At 42.4% G+C, this 17,557-nt stretch overlaps 1 protein-coding gene across 7 annotated transcripts in view; it reads left to right on the top strand.

The window, feature by feature from the left end:
• The first annotated feature begins 255 nt into the window (after nucleotides 1-255).
• USP44 (ubiquitin specific peptidase 44) overlaps nucleotides 256-17,557 on the top strand; it is a 35,632-nt gene continuing 18,330 nt past the window's right edge. Inside the window, exons 1-3 of one of the 7 annotated variants that reach the window (XM_054663428.2) lie at nucleotides 2,980-3,039; nucleotides 15,831-16,147; nucleotides 17,395-17,448. The gene's annotated coding sequence lies outside the window, so the exon portion shown is untranslated. Of the gene's footprint in view, nucleotides 536-2,960; nucleotides 3,040-3,132; nucleotides 3,286-3,455; nucleotides 3,829-15,830; nucleotides 16,148-17,394; nucleotides 17,449-17,557 lie in introns of those variants that run through there. The other 6 variants (XM_054663427.2, XM_054663429.2, XM_001144539.8 and 3 more) reach the window with 6 other exon arrangements.

Below are 17,557 nucleotides of genomic sequence, written 5' to 3'. Positions count from 1 at the left end.
GCTTACCTTGGAAGGGCAAATTGCCATTTCTCTCCATCTGGGGATCAGGGAAGCAAGGGAAGGCCCCCTAAACATCACTTCCACGCTCCTATATTATGCTAAGGAACTTCTGGTTGATTCATTAGGCATTTCAGCAGTATTTTTGGCCGGTACTAGGAACTGTGGAGAGGTATAGAAAGGGAGCAAGTGCACAGTCCCGGCCCCCAAAGAGGTTACGATGCAAATAGAAGCAGGCTCAGAACTCGGAACAAAAGCAGTGACTGCATAATAATGCACTGCTGGGGGTGGGGGATGGGGATCTGCACGCCCGGTTTGTGACTTCAGGAAAGCAGTTTCCAGGAGGTGAGAGTTTAAGCCAAACCTGAAAGAGGTTGATTTGTAATGATTTGCAGGGGGGCACTGGAGGCAGCGGCCAGGACTTTTCACTTAGGAGATCAGCATTTGCCCTGATTGAAACTGGGCGATCCTGCAGGGACTGACCTCTGAGTTATCCAAAGGCCGACCTGGGGAAAGACTGATTTTGAGGTTTTAATAGGTAAGTTTGGGGACATCATTGATGAAGGTGGGCAGGGAAGGAGGCTTTTTTCTTTTCTTTTTTTTAATGTTACAGTAAAAAGCTTAGATTCGATGAGACGGGTTAAAAAACAAATAGGAAAATTTAAGGAGAAGAATGACTATGATTGCTATGTAAAAATAAAATTGCAATAGAGAGGTTCTGGAGCTCAGGAAATGAGCTAGAGCATGCTATAATTTAGGTCTAGATAGTGAAGATCATGAATAAAATGGTAGCTGAGGAAATTTCAAAGTTGAATAAGTAGTAATAAGTATGAAGAAAAAGCTAAACTACAAACATCTGCTCTTTAATTACTAACACTAGTAATGAGAATTTCTTGTCTCCAGCCTCTTCCCTTCCCACTCCGCACCTCTTCCTAGCTTACATCATTGTATTAAGGCATTTTATTGAAGACACTATTCAGCACTCTCCACCTATGCCTTACACAGCTTGCCTTTGCTTTTCTTCCCATTTCACTTTTTCTCTTCATTTATTCACATCATTTTAGTACTTAAAAGACCCCCCCCAATTACTAGATCAGAGGGAGGCAACTAAGACTCTTCATATCTCCCAAACGACCTTCCAGAATGGTTTTATGGCATTATAATAGGAAAGCAAGAGTTTTGATTTTTCTATTATTAATATTTTGCTTTCAAGGAATTACAGGAAAAACCATATTGCATGCCAGAAATACTTAAATTTTAAATATTTCATCTTAAGAGATGCCCTCATGTAATGCTTTTAATGCATTTGAGAAATTCAGGTGGTGGGCAAAAGTACAACATAGAGGTTAGATGTTTTGAGTGGGAGAAGTGCACTGGGGTCATTATTGAATCAGAATTATTATGCACTTAAATATACAGAAAAAAGAACAAAATGAGTATTAAACTATGCAAATTCATCCCTTTAATCTTTATTTGCATGACTACATTTTATGCAGTTGTAACCTTAATGTACATATTTGGTATTTTTTTCAAACATGAATTGATTAGACATTGTTGCTATTTTGTATCTATTTTGTTAACATAAGAACTTCCTGTGTTATATCAGATTTTTTTTTTTTTTTTTTTTTTCTGAGACGGAGTTTCGCTCTTGTTGCTGCCCAGGCTTGAGTGCAATTGTGGATCTAGGCTCACCACAACCTCCGCCTCCTGGGTTCAAGCGATTGTCCTGTCTCAGCCTACCGAGTAGCTGGGATTACAGGTGCCCGCCACCAGGCCCAGATAATTTTTGTATTTTTAGTAGAGACAGGGTTTCACTATGTTGGCCAGGCTGGTCTCGAACTCCTGACCTCAGGTGATCCACCCGCCTTGGCCTCCCAAAGTGCTGTGATTACAGGCGTGAGCCACTGCGCCTGGCCTCTATGTCAGACCTTAATTAGCCATTTCTTGTTAGTTAGAATCCTGTGCCGCTCCTTCTTGCCTTTTACAGTGTTTGGATAATATGCTGTGAATACCTTTGTGCACTCATTTCTTTATTCAGGTCATACCACTGAAACATACTCCCCAGAATAAAACTGATGATGAAAAGATAGGAACAATTTTATACCTTGTCTTACATATTGCAAGATTTTGCACTGCATTGATGTATTGTTAACTTTGCATGTTTGTCTTCTTTTTAAGCTCTCCTTGGAGAGTTTTTAAATTTTCAGTACACTCCAAAGGGTGGCCAAAGTAGAACTGCTTTGTCATTGAGTATAGGTTCAGTTAAAAACAACAATCTGGCTCAGAGTTGAACACAAATAATCCAATAAATATTAATGGGTTAATTTTCAGGTACCTTAGCCTTGACTTTCCTGTTTTCCAGATTTCCCCTCCTTTTCCTTTTCGGTATGTACTTCATTATTTAAATGGGCAATTTCGGGTTAGGCAGTTCTAGATAGCGGTTCCCTTCCTGTGCCCGTTCTGGAACCTCTCTCGTCCTTCTACTGTGCGAGAAAACCCAATTCACAGCCGTCATCGCCACTGAAGTTACACCCAGGGGTCGCTTCAAGAAGGAAACGTTTTCTGTAAGAATTTCTATGCCAGTGAATTGGGGAAGGTTTTAAAGATAACGGAGTTTGCCACGCGTTTCTGCCAAACAATTCGACGTTGTGTAAATCGCAGAAATTCCAGGAAGGACTAACGACGTCCGTGGATGATTCTGCGGCTCACAGGCACACAGGACACGCTGGGTTTACCCTCCCGTGTCCCGACGGCACTACAGGTGCGAAGCCCGCCCGGGGAGGCAGTGCTTGTTGTCCACGCAGACCCACTTGCGGCGCTGGGGACCGTCCGTGGCCCCGACCCCCCCACGAGGCGCGGAAGGCGGCCACCGGCAGGTTCTCGGTGCCCGCGAAGAGCCGGCGCAGGGGTGGGGCTGTGGGAAGGGGCGGGGCCTGCTGCGCGTCACGTTTGTCGTAGCCGCCGCACCGGGTCGTCGCGGCCGCCGAACCGGGGGGCGGGGGGCCGGGGTGAGCGCTAAGATGGCCGCCCCGGCTCGGGCTGGTGAGTGTGCGCGAGGGCGCGCGGCCGCGCCGATTGGCGGAGTGAGGACCCCTGCGGGAGCGGACGTGCGACGGCAGCCCCCGGGGCCGGGAGGCACCTGGGGGTCTATTCTCGCCGCGCAGGGCGCTGGGGGGTCCTGAGAGAGGGAGAGCCTGGGGCTGCGGGCGCGCGGAAGGGAGCGAGCCGAGGGGCGCGCGGCGGCGACGCGTCCGGCGAATTTTGAATTGGCCCCCCTGGGAAGTTTCGGTGGGTTCTGCGGCGCTCCGACCCTGTCCCGGCGGCAGCCTCAGAGTGCCCGGAGATGCTGCGTCAAGGCGCAGCGGGCTGGAGGGGGCGAACTGGGGGAGAACGGGCGCGGGCGAGGGCTTCGGGGACGGGAAGGGGCTTCGCGCTGATCCCGGCACGAGCGTCGTGGAGAGGTGGGCGCGGGGCTGGCACGGGCTGGGCGCTGTGTGGAGCACGCAACGCCCGGGTACAGCCGCATCCTTCCACCCGCCCGGATTACCGCGAGGTGATGCTCGAAGCCCCGGGGCGCTTCGGGAGGGCGGTTGTGGCACTCGGTTGAGGAGGAATGCGCTTCCCGGCGTCTTGCCCGCCTTCTCTCCATCGATCGGTCCCCGCGCTGCCGGCACCTGCTGCCGCTTAAAGCTTAAAAATCAGCTTCCTAAAGCCATTCCCGATGGCCTTCGATGGGAAAGAATGCCATACGGCTGAATTCATTATGGGGGATAAGAAATATGTCAGTGTGCGCGGAGGGGAACCTGTTAATACGTTCAAATTTAAGACTAGGTAAGACACCATACCCCGCCCCCATGAAAAAAGAAAGTGAACTATAGTAACTGTTTCAAATGCAAGGTTGAGCTGTTGTTAAATTCTACTGGTAGCTCGCAGTTTTTATACTGGAAGCAAAACCATTTAGGAACCCTTGGGAGATTCACTTTCTCCTCAGACCAGTCCTCAAGTCCCCCACTCCCGCCACCTTTTAAGCTTTAATTGTTGTATCTGGGCAAGTAACGGGGATTGTGAAATTTGCATGGAAATAAGACCTTCAGGTCCTGCACTTGAATTCCTTATCTGTTAAGTAGCTGCCTGTGGGGGTGAAAGTAGGGGTGGTGACTTTTGGGCCTGGAATTCCATTTTGAGTTGTGTTCAAAACGAGCATTTGGTGTAAACAAGGAAAAAGAATGGGCTGTTCACTGTGGTGAAATGCGGAAAGCCAAATAGAAGTTAAGCACATGCTTAGAGAATATTTCATAATCTCAATGAGATTCAATATTCAGTTGAATCTTGAAAGAGATGAAAATTTGTATTCTTGGAACTCTAATCGTTTTGTCCTTAATTTAGCATCTCAAGATATTTTAAAGAGCGTTTAAATGTTTTGGCACATTCAAGTTTTCTCTCCCCATTCTATCTTTTTTCATAGTAGCCATTAGTTTTGCATATGTTCGATGTCAGATTTTTCAGTCCAGTATTTATCACTGTGGGCTATCCAAATTCAAATGTAGAGATATTCTAATATTGAACAGTTAGTCCAGTGCATACAGTTTAGAAAGCTGAAATATTTTGACTACTTTGTGTATCAGTCCTGTTTTTCTTCCCAAATGTTAATTGTTTGAGATTTTTTAGCTTAAAAATGTTTAAGTGATAAATGAACCTGCATTTAGTATAATATACAATGGCACACTTTTTGGAATATTTAAAATGGAAAATCTGTTGAAGATTTGGGTTAGATATTTGAAATAAATTTTCTACCCAGTTGTCTTTCTCCCTTTTCTACAGATTTATCTTTTCTGTACTACAAAGAAAGAAAGCGTCATATCCACTCTACCAAACTTCTCCTCTACACACTTGAATCTATTACAGCGTTTTGGTGCTAAGAGAATTTTCTGCTCATTGGGTTGTTTGAGGGCAGAGTCTGTGTTTTATATGTGTATCTCTAGTACCCGACTAACTGCTTAACGTGGAGGAAAAACCCCCGTGTAAATTTGTTGAATTGGGGTTTTGAATGGTAGAGGATACAGAAATTTGGCTTCTTGGTAGCCAAAAACAAAACAAAAAAACAAACACGTGCTTTGAAGTCTCTGTCCTTCCTGCAGTGTTAGGCAGAACAAACGTGGGTGCCAGATTCTAATGGAGTTGTCTGGTCCAGAGAGATTAGCGAGAGGCTGGGGCATGGGCTCAGGAGTCTAATCAAGATAGGAAATAAATCGTGTGCCCGAATAATTCTCTGAATTCAGTAACGGGGGACAGTTTTGCTATTAGGCCCAGCCTAAATAGGTGACAAATAACTGAAATACAGGAGGATTCTACAAATAATGGCTTTCTGGCTAAAAGATGATTGTAAAAGGTGTAACATTTACAGCAATTTTAGACGCCATAAAAAACTTTATTAGGAAGAATTCATTTTTAATGGAGTTTTACACGTCATAGGAAAAAGGTAATTTGTAGTCTAACGATATACTTGCTAGATCAGATCATAGATGTGCTGGAATGACAGAGTCTAGGCATTTTACACACACAGTATTTGAATTCAATTTTTCAGACCCTTGGTAGGATGCTCAGTATTATTCTGAATGTTTCTCCCATTGTTACGAAGTTAGCTGCAGTAGATTGATGTGTAAATTTGTTGATGTGACACTGATGATAAATGTTTTGGAACAAAATTACTTGTTAAGTAGGGATGGGGGTGAGAAATTCAAATAACCCGGAGGCAGAAACTGCTTTCAGGAGCTTTATCTTACAACATGTTCAACTAGATTCAATCTCTGCTTCAGGAGAGGCATGTTAGAGACATGAGGAAGGCCCAAGGGAAAAGGGTGTCCTTTATTGTTTAATGAGGAGTTCCAAGCAAGATCAGGGTAATTATAGATTCTAGATCTCTAAAGGAAGAAAGAATAACCAGGGCCTTTCTAGGGATAAAGGAAAGGAAATACATCATGATTGACATGGAGAGGTGCCAAAGCACATAATGGACATAATAGCATACCTAAGAGGGAGTAGGGAGGGTTTGAGAGCCCATTGTGTTCATTCGCTCAGTAATTTGTTCATTCAAAAATATTGAACCCCTTTCTGTGAACCAAGCACTGTGCTTGACCCTTGGCGTTTTACAAACATTTCTTAAGAGGACAGAATACTATGGTGGTTCCGTGAAGTAAATGGAAAATGGAAAATTGCTTATACGAGTGGGTAAGATTTACCCTAATTACTACAAACTATGGATAAAGTTGTTTTCATTTTTATCCAAATGCATTGTGGTGGTTAGTAATTCCTAAGGCCTACTTCCTACCGAAATTACCATTTCCTCCTATCTTTTATTATGGAAAATAACAAATCATACAACTTTTAATAGCCTGTAGAGGATCTGTTTAGTTTGTTACTGTTTAAAGAAAAATGTTTTGTTACAAAAATTATCTTCATTAAAATGGTCAACATATTCTCCCTCTGGGAGATTTCAAGTTTTTTTTTTTTTCGTTTTTGTTTTTAATGAGATGGTTACTGTGACACTTTTATTTTTAAATGTATTCTATTTTATGCCCAGTGGTACTTACATTTCTTCTTTCTTTAATAGAGTTAGAATGTATATGTGTTCCGGTAACATATGAATGCCCATTTCTTATGAAAATCGTTTATATCCCAATTATGAAGAGTTTTAAAAATTAAACATTCACAATAAGATTTGTTAAAAACATCTTAACAAAAGATTTTTGGGAAGTGGTTAGTCATACCTGAGAGTAGAAAAGTGTATATTGTTCCAAAGTTCAAAGGCTTTTATGTGCCATGTTAAGAAGTTTAGATTTAGCTTGTGGTCTTTCAAGACTTTAAACAATCTTAATATTTATAAAATCGTGGCTATTTTAGAAATACCTTAATATTGATAAAATTGTGGTTATAAGACACTAAGACATATAAAATGTAAATATTGTATGATGATTATTTGACTAAATATGAGCTATGGCGGGGGGAAGCTTCTTAATTAAAATGTTATCTCAGTGTCTATTCAGATTTTAACATATAGATTAATTCTTTTTTTCTTTATTTTTCCACACTATACAGATGTATAGACTAATTCTTTTTAGGAATGTATTTTTGCCATTTCCCTCATTCTGTCACTTTATTAAATAGTAATTTAATTTGACCTTTTTGTGTGTTTATTCGTCATGGTAACTTCCTGACTTTCATTAAAATATTTTTTTAAAAAGGGATCTGAAAATTGAGCTACTGATTATGCCAATTAGATCTATATTACATTATTCATACCATTGACCTTTGGTACCTGATATCCTCTTGTAAGAACCTCCAGGGCTTACAGCTGTATCGTCCCTTTCCATGCTTTCTTTCCAAATGTCTTCATAAACTGAGGTTGAAAGAGAGTGGCTGGCTGAAAAGTTTATTATGTCAAAGATAACTAAAATTGACTGGGCGCGGTGGCTCCCACCTGTAATCCCAGCACTTTGGGAGGTCGAGGCGGGTGGATCACAAGGTCAGGAGATCGAGACCATCCTGGCTAACACAGTGAAACCCCGTCTCTACTAAAAAATACAAAAAATTAGCCGGGCGTGGTGGCGGGCGCCTGTAGTCCCAGCTACTTGGGAGGCTGAGGCAGGAGAATGGCGTGAACTCGGGAGGCGGAGCTTGCAGTGAGCCGAGATCGTGCCACTGCACTCCAGCCTGGGCGACAGAGCAAGACTACATCTCAAAAAAAAAAAAAAAAAGATAACTAAAATTTACAGTGGAATGTTCGTTTGTTTGTTTTTGTTTTGTTTTGGGTTTTTTTTTTTTTTTTTTTTTTGAGATGCAGTCTCCCTCTGTCTCCCTGGCTGGAGTGCAGTGGCGCGATCTCGGCTCGCTGCAAGCTCCACCTCCTGGTTTCACGCCATTCTTCTGCCTCAGCCTCTGGAGTAGCTGGGACTACAGGCGCCCGCCACCAAGCCTGGCTAATTTTTTTGTATGTTTTGTAGAGACAGGGTTTCACTGTGTTAGCCAGGATGGTCTCAATCCCCTGACCTCGTGATCTGCCCGCCTCAGCCTCCCAAAGTGCTGGGATTACAGGCGTGAGCCACCGCGCCCAGCCTGGGATGTTCGTTTTTGAAGTAAAAAAAATTTAGCTACCCTTCTGATTTTTCAGTAATTCTTGTAGCTTTCAAGTAGCTGGGGACTATAGTCATGCACTGCCACGCGTGGATTTTTAAAATTATTTGACTAGAGATGAGATCTCACAATATTGCTGGAAAAACATCCTTTTTGTCTCTTTTTTTCTTCTTTTTTTCTAGAGACAGGGTCTTGCTATGTTGCCCGGTTTGGGACTTACTATTTTCTTTTTCTTTCCTTTTTTTTTTTTGAGAAAGAGTCTTACTCTGTCTCCCAGACTGGACTGCTGCAGTGGCGTGATCTCGGCCCACTGCAACCACCACCGCCTCCCAGGTTCAAGTGATTCTCCTGACTCAGCCTCCCAAGTAGCTGGGACTACAGATGGGTGCCACCACGCCCGGCTAATTTTTGTATTTTTAGTAGAGACGGGATTTCACCGTGTTGGCCAGGCTGGTCTTGAACTCCTGACCTCAAGTGATCCACCTGCCTCAGCCTCCCAAAGTGCTGGGATTACAGTCATGAGCCACAGTGCCCAGCAGGACTTAGTATTTTCTTTTTTTTCTTTTTTTTTCTTTTTTTTTTTGAGACAGAGTCTCCTTCTGTCACCCAGGCTGGAGTGCAGTGGTGCGATCTAGGCTTACTGCAAGCTCCGCCTCCCGGGTTCACGCCATTCTCCTGCCTCAGCCTCCTGAGTAGCTGGGACTACAGGCGCCCACCACCACACCTGGCTAATTTTTTGTACTTTTTAGTAGAGACGGGTTTCACCATGTTAGCCAGGATGGTCTCAATCTCCTGACCTCATGATCCACCTGCCTCAGCCTCCCAAAGTGCTGGGATTACAGGGTGAGCCACCATGCCCAGCCAAGGACTTACTATTTTCAACCTCTGGTTGTTTTTGTGTGTGTGTGTGTTTTGTTTTGTTTTGTTTTGAGATGGAGTCTTGCTCTGTCACCCAGGCTGGAGTGCAGTGGCTCACTGCAACCTCCGCCTCCAGGGTTCAAGTGATTCTCCTGCCTCAGCCTCCCGAGTAGCTGGGATTATGGGTGCCCACCACCACAACCAACTAATTTTTGTATTTTTAGTAGAGACAGGGTTTTCACCATGTTGGCCAGGATGGTCCTGAACTCCTCAGGTGATCTGCCCACCTTGGCCTCCCAAAGTGCTGGGATTACAAGGGTAAGCCACTGTGCCTGGCCTATTTTCAACCTCTGATTCAAATATAAAGAGGATGACCTACAGTTAATGCTAGTTGGTTGCTCCAAGAATTTGGTAGCCTGAAAAAATAGAGCTGTACATCTATACAATCTTCATAAAGCCCTGAGAGAATTTTTAGGTTAAAAGATGATGTTTGGGATATAGTCTTTTCCTGACCATAAGGAGCCTACCCAACAGTTAGGTGGCAAAGTAAGGATGTATGCACACATAACACAAGGATTCACATTTGGCAAGTGGCATAATGTTAGCACAATCCAAAGTCCTTTAAGAAATTAAAGAAGGCTGGGCATAGTGTCTCATGCCTATAATCCCAGCATTTTGGAAGGCCAAGGCGGGAGGATCACTTGAGGCCAGGAGTTTGAGACCAGCCTGGGCAAAATGATGAAACCCCATCTCTACAAAAAATATGAAAGTTAGCCAGGCATGGTGTCACACGCCTGTAATCCCAGCTACTTGGGAGGCTGAAGTGGGAGGATCACTTGAGCCTGCAACAACGGAAGTTGCAGTGAGCCAAGATCACACCACTGCAGTCCAGCCCGGGCAGCAGAGCAAGACCCTGTCTCAAAAAAAAAAAAAAAAAAAAAAAAATGGAGATGATATTATTTTTGACTAAAAAGATTTTATGAAGGAGTTGGACCTTGGAGGATGAAGATGAGTTCTGGAAATTAGCTGGGGCTGACTTTTGGCTGGCGTGCACATGACAGGTAGAAGGGTCATGAGGCAAAGATAGGTTAGAATCTGATTGTGGAGGATTTTGAAAGCAAGACTGACAAATGTATACGTTTTTATTGAAATATTTGTCAAACTATTATGAAATTTGTCACAATCAGCATTTTTTAAATGAAACGGAATATCAGCATACTTTTTTTGTTTTGTTTTTTTGAGACAGGGTCTTGCTCTTTTGCTGAGGCTGCAGTACAGTGGCACCATCATGGCTCGCCGCAGCCTCGACCTCCCCATGCTTAGGTGATCCTCCCACCTCAGCTCCCCGAGTAGCTGGGCTTATAGGCACACGCAACTGTGCCAGGTAATTTTTGCATATTTTGTTTCACTATGTTGCCCAGGCTGCTCTTGAACTCCTGAGCTCAAGCAGTCTGCCCACTTTGGCCTCCCAAATTGCTAGGACTTTGTATTCTGAGCATGAGCCACTGTGCCCAGCCAGAATTAATTATTATTATGCTTTTTGAAACAGAGTTTCACTCTGTCGCCCAGGCTGGAGTGTAGTGGTGCCATCTTGGCTCACTGCAACCTCCATCTCCCAGGTGCAAGCAATTCTGCCTCAGCCTCCCAAGCAGCTGGGATTACAGGCACCTGCCGCCATGCCCAGCTAATTTTTTGTATTTTTAGTAGAAACGGGGTTTCACCATGTTGACCAGGCTGGTCTTGAACTCCTGACCTCAAATGATCTACCCGCCTTGGCCTCCCAAAGTGCTGAGATTATAGGCGTGAGCCACTGCACCTGGCCCAGAATACGTTATCCTTTTTTTTTTTTTTTTTTGAGACGGAGTCTCACTGTGTTGCCCAGGCATGATCTCGGCTCACTGCAAGCTCCGCCTCCCAGGTTCATGCCATTCTCCTGCCTCAGCCTCCGGAGTAGCTGGGACTACCAGCGCCCACCATCATGCCCAGCTATTTTTTTTTTTTTTTTTTTTTTTGTATTTTTAGTAGAAAGGGGTTTTCACCGTGTTAGCCAGGATGGTCTCAATCTCCTGACCTTGTGATCCACCCGCCTCGGCCTCCAAAAGTGCTGGGATTACAGGCATGAGCCACTGTGCCCAGCTACATTATTCTTTTAAGGATTGTTTGTAAAGTATTTGTTCCAGAGTGTGTGTATTATGTGTGTACACCTATTTACTGGGGTGTGAGGTAAAATTTTTGAGTCTCAAAGTTCAAAAGCCTCTGCATTATTGAACTGCAGGGAACCATTGGAGGATTTTAAGTAGAAGAGTTAAAGGCTTACACAAGCTGAGGGGAGCAGGGAATGGGTTATTATTGTGCCCATTAGGCATAGAGTTTAAGTTTTGCAAAATGAAAAGAGTTATGGAATGGATGGTTGTGCAACAAAGTAAATGTATGTAACACTACTACACTGTACAGTTAAAAGTGGTGAAGATACATTTTGTTACATGTATTTTACTAGAATTTTAAAAAGATAAATGGTGTTTTTGTTTTTGTTTTTGTTTTTGTGATGGAGTCTTGCTCTTTCGCCCAGGCTGTAGTGCAGTGGCGCAATCTTGGCTCACTGCAACCTCCACCTGCCGGGTTCAAGCAGTTCTCCTGCCTCAGCCTCCCAAGTAGGTGGGACTACAGGCCCGCGCCACCATGCCTGGCTAATTTGTTGTATTTTTAGTAGAGACAAGGTTTCACCATGCTGGGCAGGCTGGTCTTGAACTCCTGACCTCGTGATCCGCCCGCCTTGGCCTCCCAAAGTGCTGGGATTACAGGCGTGAGCCACTGTGCCTGGCCAAAACAAATGTTTTAAATTGCTACTTCCGTATGGTGAGATCAGGGGGAATTTTTTTTCCTCTCCCAATTTTTGTGTAATGAATATGTTTTGCTTCATAATAAGGAAATTACAATTATAATTTTTTCATCAAAAAAACAGTTAAAGGCTCAGAGCAAACTCGAAGTTTAATTTGGTGGGATAGTATGCAGGAGACAATCCAGATGATGGGAGACCAGTTTGGAGGCTACCAAAATATACTCCAGGAACAATATAATAAAATCCATTAGAGTGATAGCTGTGGAAATGAAAAGTAATAGAGACTTAGTGAACAATAACCCTAAGTATACAGTAGTAAAAAAGATGGGAGGGAGAGCAGGGTGTGATGGCTCACGCCTCTAATCCCAGCACTTTGGGAGGCTGAGGGTGGGCAGATCACCTGAGGTCAGGAGTTTGAGACCAGCCTGGCCAACACGGTGAAACCCCATCTGTACTAAAAATACAAAATTCGCCTTGTGTGGTGGCATGTGCCTGTAATCCCAGCTACTCGGGAGGCTGAGGCAGGAGAATCACTTGAACCCGGGAGGCAGAGGTTGCAGTGAGTCAAGATCACACCATTGCACTCCAGCCTGGGCAAAAACACTGAAACGGCACTCAAAAAAAAAAAAAAAAAAAGAAAAAAAAGATGGATGGAAGGGAGGAGTAAAGAAAATCCTTAAGATTTCTAGCCTAGGTCCTAGAATGATAATATAGTATCTGTTAGAGAAAAATACCCGATAAAAAGCTAATTTGGGAAGGTAAGACGCATAGGTAAGCTGACTTTGGGTTGTGCCTGAGACTGGTTCAGAAAGGTTAGGGCTAAGGGTAAAGTCTGGGTAGTTAGCTGTCTAGAACTGATGGTCAAACCTCTGCTGGAACCTCTGTAGGATGAGTTCATTATCAGAAGAGGTTTGAAGAGCTACAAAAATACAACAGGAAGGTATTACACTACATGCGAAACTGTGGGTTGTAGGTTACAAAGGGCTGTAACTTGAGTAAATAGAAATTAATTTCAGAGAGTCCTCGCTGTGGTGAGTATAAGCTGTTTTATGCTGTCGAACTGTAACAAGTTAAATATATTACCTATGATATTTGATTTTGGAGTTTGATATATACGGTTGATTAAAAATCCCTTATAAGATCATCTATGTCTCTCCTAATCATTTTAGCTTTTTGTTTAATAAGTGCTTCAATGATATACTAATTCTACATAAAATTAGCTTTCAATAAGTCAAATGTAGTTATTTAACTTTAGAGATTTGCTAAAGGGAATTTTTAAAATGCATGCTCAGTCATAGGTGTGAAAAGTATGAAGAGCTTGAATGGCTTTCTTTGAACAAATTAAATTTTTTATTGTCTTTTTGCACTGAAGAATGATAAAAAAGCTTTTAGAATATTTGTAAATACATCTGTCTTTAAAAATGAAAATAGTATACTTGGTGTTTAAAAAGCCATTTCATTGGGCCGGGCACGGTGGCTCATGCCTGTAATCCCAGCACTTTGGGAGGCCGAGGCGGGCAGATCACAAGGTCAGGAGATTGAGACCATCCTGGCTAACATGGTGAAACCCTGTCTCTATTAAAAATACAGAAAAATTAACTGGGCGTGGTGGCAGGCGCCTGTAGTCCCAGCTACTCAGGAGGCTGAGGCAGGAGAATGGTGTGAACCCAGGAGGCAGAGCTTGCGGTGAGCCTAGGTCGCGCCACTGCACTCCAGCCTGGTTGACAGAGCAAGACTCCGTCTCAAAAAAAAAAAAAAAAAAAAAAAAAAAAAAAAGCCATTTCATTGACAAGTCACACTGGTAAAAAAAGAAAAAGAAAAAAAGCCATTTGATAGCTACTAATTTGAATTTGGAGTGTGAAACATTTTTTAAATGCATGAGAATTATAGCACAGATAGTTTTAATCCTTATAGATTTCATTCCAAGCATCCTATTTGTAAGGTGCCATTATATTGGTACAGGTAATATTTTGTCAGAATCTGCATGAGGGATATAAAAATGTTTTGTCGGGTAATACCTCTTTAAAATGAATATACTGCCAAAAATCATACATCCAATCTGCTGACGCCAGAGCTAATGCATAGCTTCACAGCGGTGGATTAGCAAATGAAAAGAGGTGCTCTGAACCCAGTAGAGGAATATAGGAAGTGTCAAGAAAATACTCCCATCCTCCTTTCTTTCCTCCAAGCTCTTAGATCTTTGTGTGATGAGGCCCCTTTGGGGATACCCTAGTTACTGTCTGAGTTACTGGAGATCTCTAAAGACAGCAGCCTGGCTCTGCAGCTCCTGCTTTCCACAGTGCCCTTGCCTCTGTCGTCTACCCCTTACTGATTTCTTTCATAAGTAGACAGGGTAAGTGGGCCCCCTGCCCTAAAATATTAATCTCGTGATCCGTCATTCCACTATTCTGGTTTCACGTCTATTTTTAAAAAGATTTTATCTTTGAGAGACCCCCCCGCTTTTAAAATGCAAATTCCCTTGGGAGAGGTCAGACCTTAGTTCTTAGCTAACATCTTGATTATCTGTTAGCACCTTAGTTGGGCTTAGTACACATTTGGCTGAGAAGAAGGAATCCCTGGCTAAAAGTGATCAACTAGAAGGAAACTAGCATTTATAATAATAATTTATTATTATTTTATTACTATTGGCAGCTAAGATGTACTCAGGGCCATATTATTAAGTGCCAGGAGTTGTTCTAAGTTAATTCCCTCAACAACCCTATTGGTATTATTACCACTGTTACTTTACAGATAAGAAAACTGAGGTATGTAGCACGTAATTTATGGTCACATAGTAAATCCTGTCAAGTGTTAAACTCGGGGATTTAGATTCCAGGGTGTGCTCGCTCACCGTTTTACTGTAATCCCTCTCTTCTACCATGATGTCTCAGATAGATGACATCTAATCAAGATTTCACCCTTTTCACAATTTTGTATCAAATAGAATGATGTGTTTAATTATAGATGCCACTTCCCTTTGAAGGTAAAGTACTTTGTTATTATCTAAATAGATTTTTTAGCAATAGCTTCAATGAAACAGGTACTTTTTTTGTATTCAAGGGAATTTATTTGCAGAGTAGAGAAAGGAGTAAAGAGGCTAGTGTACAATTTAGCACATACTTAACACTATCTGAGCTGTTTTTATTTAAAACATGTTATTTTTACAATTTTGAAAGTATAGATTAATAAAGAAAGTACAGTAATTTGCAGTCCCATTACCCAGAGGTAACCTCAGAATAAATGTATTCTCACGAAGCTTTTTCCTACTGATCCTTTTCTGAAAGTGTTAACTCATTCTACGTCTTTAAAATTTTGGAATGAAATGATCTTTTTTGCTGGCATTTCCTTCTTCATCTCTGCAAGGATGTTGAACTAATAATTATTTTCGGCCTGGCGTGGTGGCTCATGACTGTAATCCCAGCACTTTGGGAGGCCAAGGCAGGCAGATCACGAGGTTGGGAGCTCAAGACTAGCCTGGCCAACATGGTGAAACCCCGTCTCTACTAAAAATACAAAAACTAGCTGGACATGGTGACGTGTGCCTGTAATCCCAGCTACTCGGGAGGCTAAGGCAGGAGAATCGCTTGAACCCAGGAGGTGGAGGTTGCAGTGAGCTAAGATAGCACCACTGCACTCCAGCCTGGGCGACAGAGTGAGACTCTGTCTCAAAAAATAAAATAATATAAAAATTATTTTCTATGGTTTGCCAGAAACATGTTTAACTAAATTTTCTCTGTATTCATTTTATCATTTTGAATAAAAGGTAATACAGAGCCCTAGATCCTTCCCTTAACCTCCAAATTGAGTAAATTCTCTCAACTAATGTTTGTTAAGCACTAATTCTACCTCTGCCCCCTTTTCAAAACTGCTATTCTCCTGCAGCTTTAATTTCCTTATAATTTCTGGACTGCTAGTCTCTCTTAATCACTCGTCCCTTCTCCAGAGCTCTTTGTAATTCAGATCCCTCTGTAACCCACAGATCTGATCATATCATTCTCCTCTACAGATTTCTTCAGTGGCTCTATGTTGCTCATAGGCCCTAGAAGCAAGCTTGGGGATGATTAGGGCAAGTAATTCTCTGAGTCCCAGGTACCAGCGAGTGGCCTTAGAAGGGGAGTTGCTGGTGTGTGCAGACTTCAGGTGGCCACATGCCCTTGGCCTTGCTGACTACACATTAGTAGAGGAGGGCCACAGCAAGGATCCCCTAAAGTGGTTGTTTAGGTCTAGATGCAGACCATGCTACTGTGTGTTGAGAGTAGACTGTTGGTGGCAGTAAGGACAGAAGTGGAGAGACCATCTGGGAGCCTTACTGCAGTAATCCAGGTAAGACTTGATTGTAGCTTGGATCAGGCTGGTGGCAGTAGAGGCACTAAGTAAGTCAGATTCTCAGTATATTTTGAAGGTAGAGTCAATCATTTTTCCTGAAGGATTGATTTAGAGAGAGAGAGTCAAGGATGACTCTAAGGTTTCTTGCCTCAGTACAGAAAGATATGGGGTAGTGGAATATATAAATCACTGATGTCTCAATTTTGCCATTAGCAACTATTGTCAAATCCTAGGTGTTCTAATAAAGTACCATATTTGACCAGATTTTAAACCTCTGGAAATTTTTAGAGAGAGGAGTAAATTTAAAATGTGCACTTAAAACGTGTGAAATGGGGGCCGGGCACGGTGGCTCACGCCTGTAATCCTAGCACTTTGGGAGGGTTAGGCGGGTAGATCACTTGAGGCCAGGAGTTCAAGACCAGCCTGGGCAACATGGTGAAACTATGTCTGTACCAAAAATACAAAAATTAGCCAGGCATAATGGCACATGCCTGTGGTCTCAGCTACTGGGGATGCTGAGGTGGGAGAATCACTTGAACCTGGGAGGTGGAGGTTGCAGTGAGCTGAGACTGCACCGCTGCAGTCCAGCTTAGGTGACAGAACAAGACCCTATCTCAAAAAAAAAAAAAAAAAAAGGAAAAGAAAGAAAGAAACATGTGAACATGTGAGATTTGGGACTGGTCAGTACCTGATACCTAAAAATTAAGGAACGAATATGAGATTTTACAAAAAGAGGTGGGAAGGAACCAAAAATCAACTGCTTTTGCAGTTTTCCTAAGGCCTGGAGGTGGCACTTGCAGGTACCATTGAAATTCACAGTTTCAACTGCCCTAAAAATGTAATGCCTTGGTCATGATACATAGGGTGTTTTTAGTGTTCCGTAACTAGGTCTCCACCCAAACCCTGAAATTTGTCTTTGATTTGTATTAAATCAATGAAAAAAGTGTTTGTGATCACGGCTTTTTAAATAAGATTTCTGTTCATTACATGTAAATAACTTACAGCAGAAGTGTTCCTGACTTTAACTGATAAAGGAACAAGTTCTGTGTCAAAAATCACATAAGCTTTTTTTAAAAAATAAGCTTATAATTTCAGATAGGTTTAGGCCTGCTAGAATGTAATAAAAGCTTATTGCCACCCACTTCATATTCTTCCTTTTTTTTCTCTTTATTTCCTTGTATGTTTCTGAGAATATTCAAATACAAAAGCACATTCTCCTCTTCTGTCTTTCTCTTTCCCTAAAGCCAACTGTCAAGTCTGTTCGGCCTCAGAGTATGTTATAGAGCCATGAATTAAAGGTAATTATTGATTTACCAAATGGAAAAAAATAAGTTTAATGGTAATATGATTTATTTAAATAGGGTAATAAGATTTGCTCACTATAGCTACAATTAAAACTACCATTTA

This window comes from Pan troglodytes, chromosome 10 (genome assembly GCF_028858775.2).
Source record: "Pan troglodytes isolate AG18354 chromosome 10, NHGRI_mPanTro3-v2.0_pri, whole genome shotgun sequence".
In the NCBI taxonomy this organism is placed as follows: domain Eukaryota; kingdom Metazoa; phylum Chordata; class Mammalia; order Primates; family Hominidae; genus Pan; species Pan troglodytes.
This window is presented reverse-complemented; position numbering and strand designations above follow the sequence as displayed.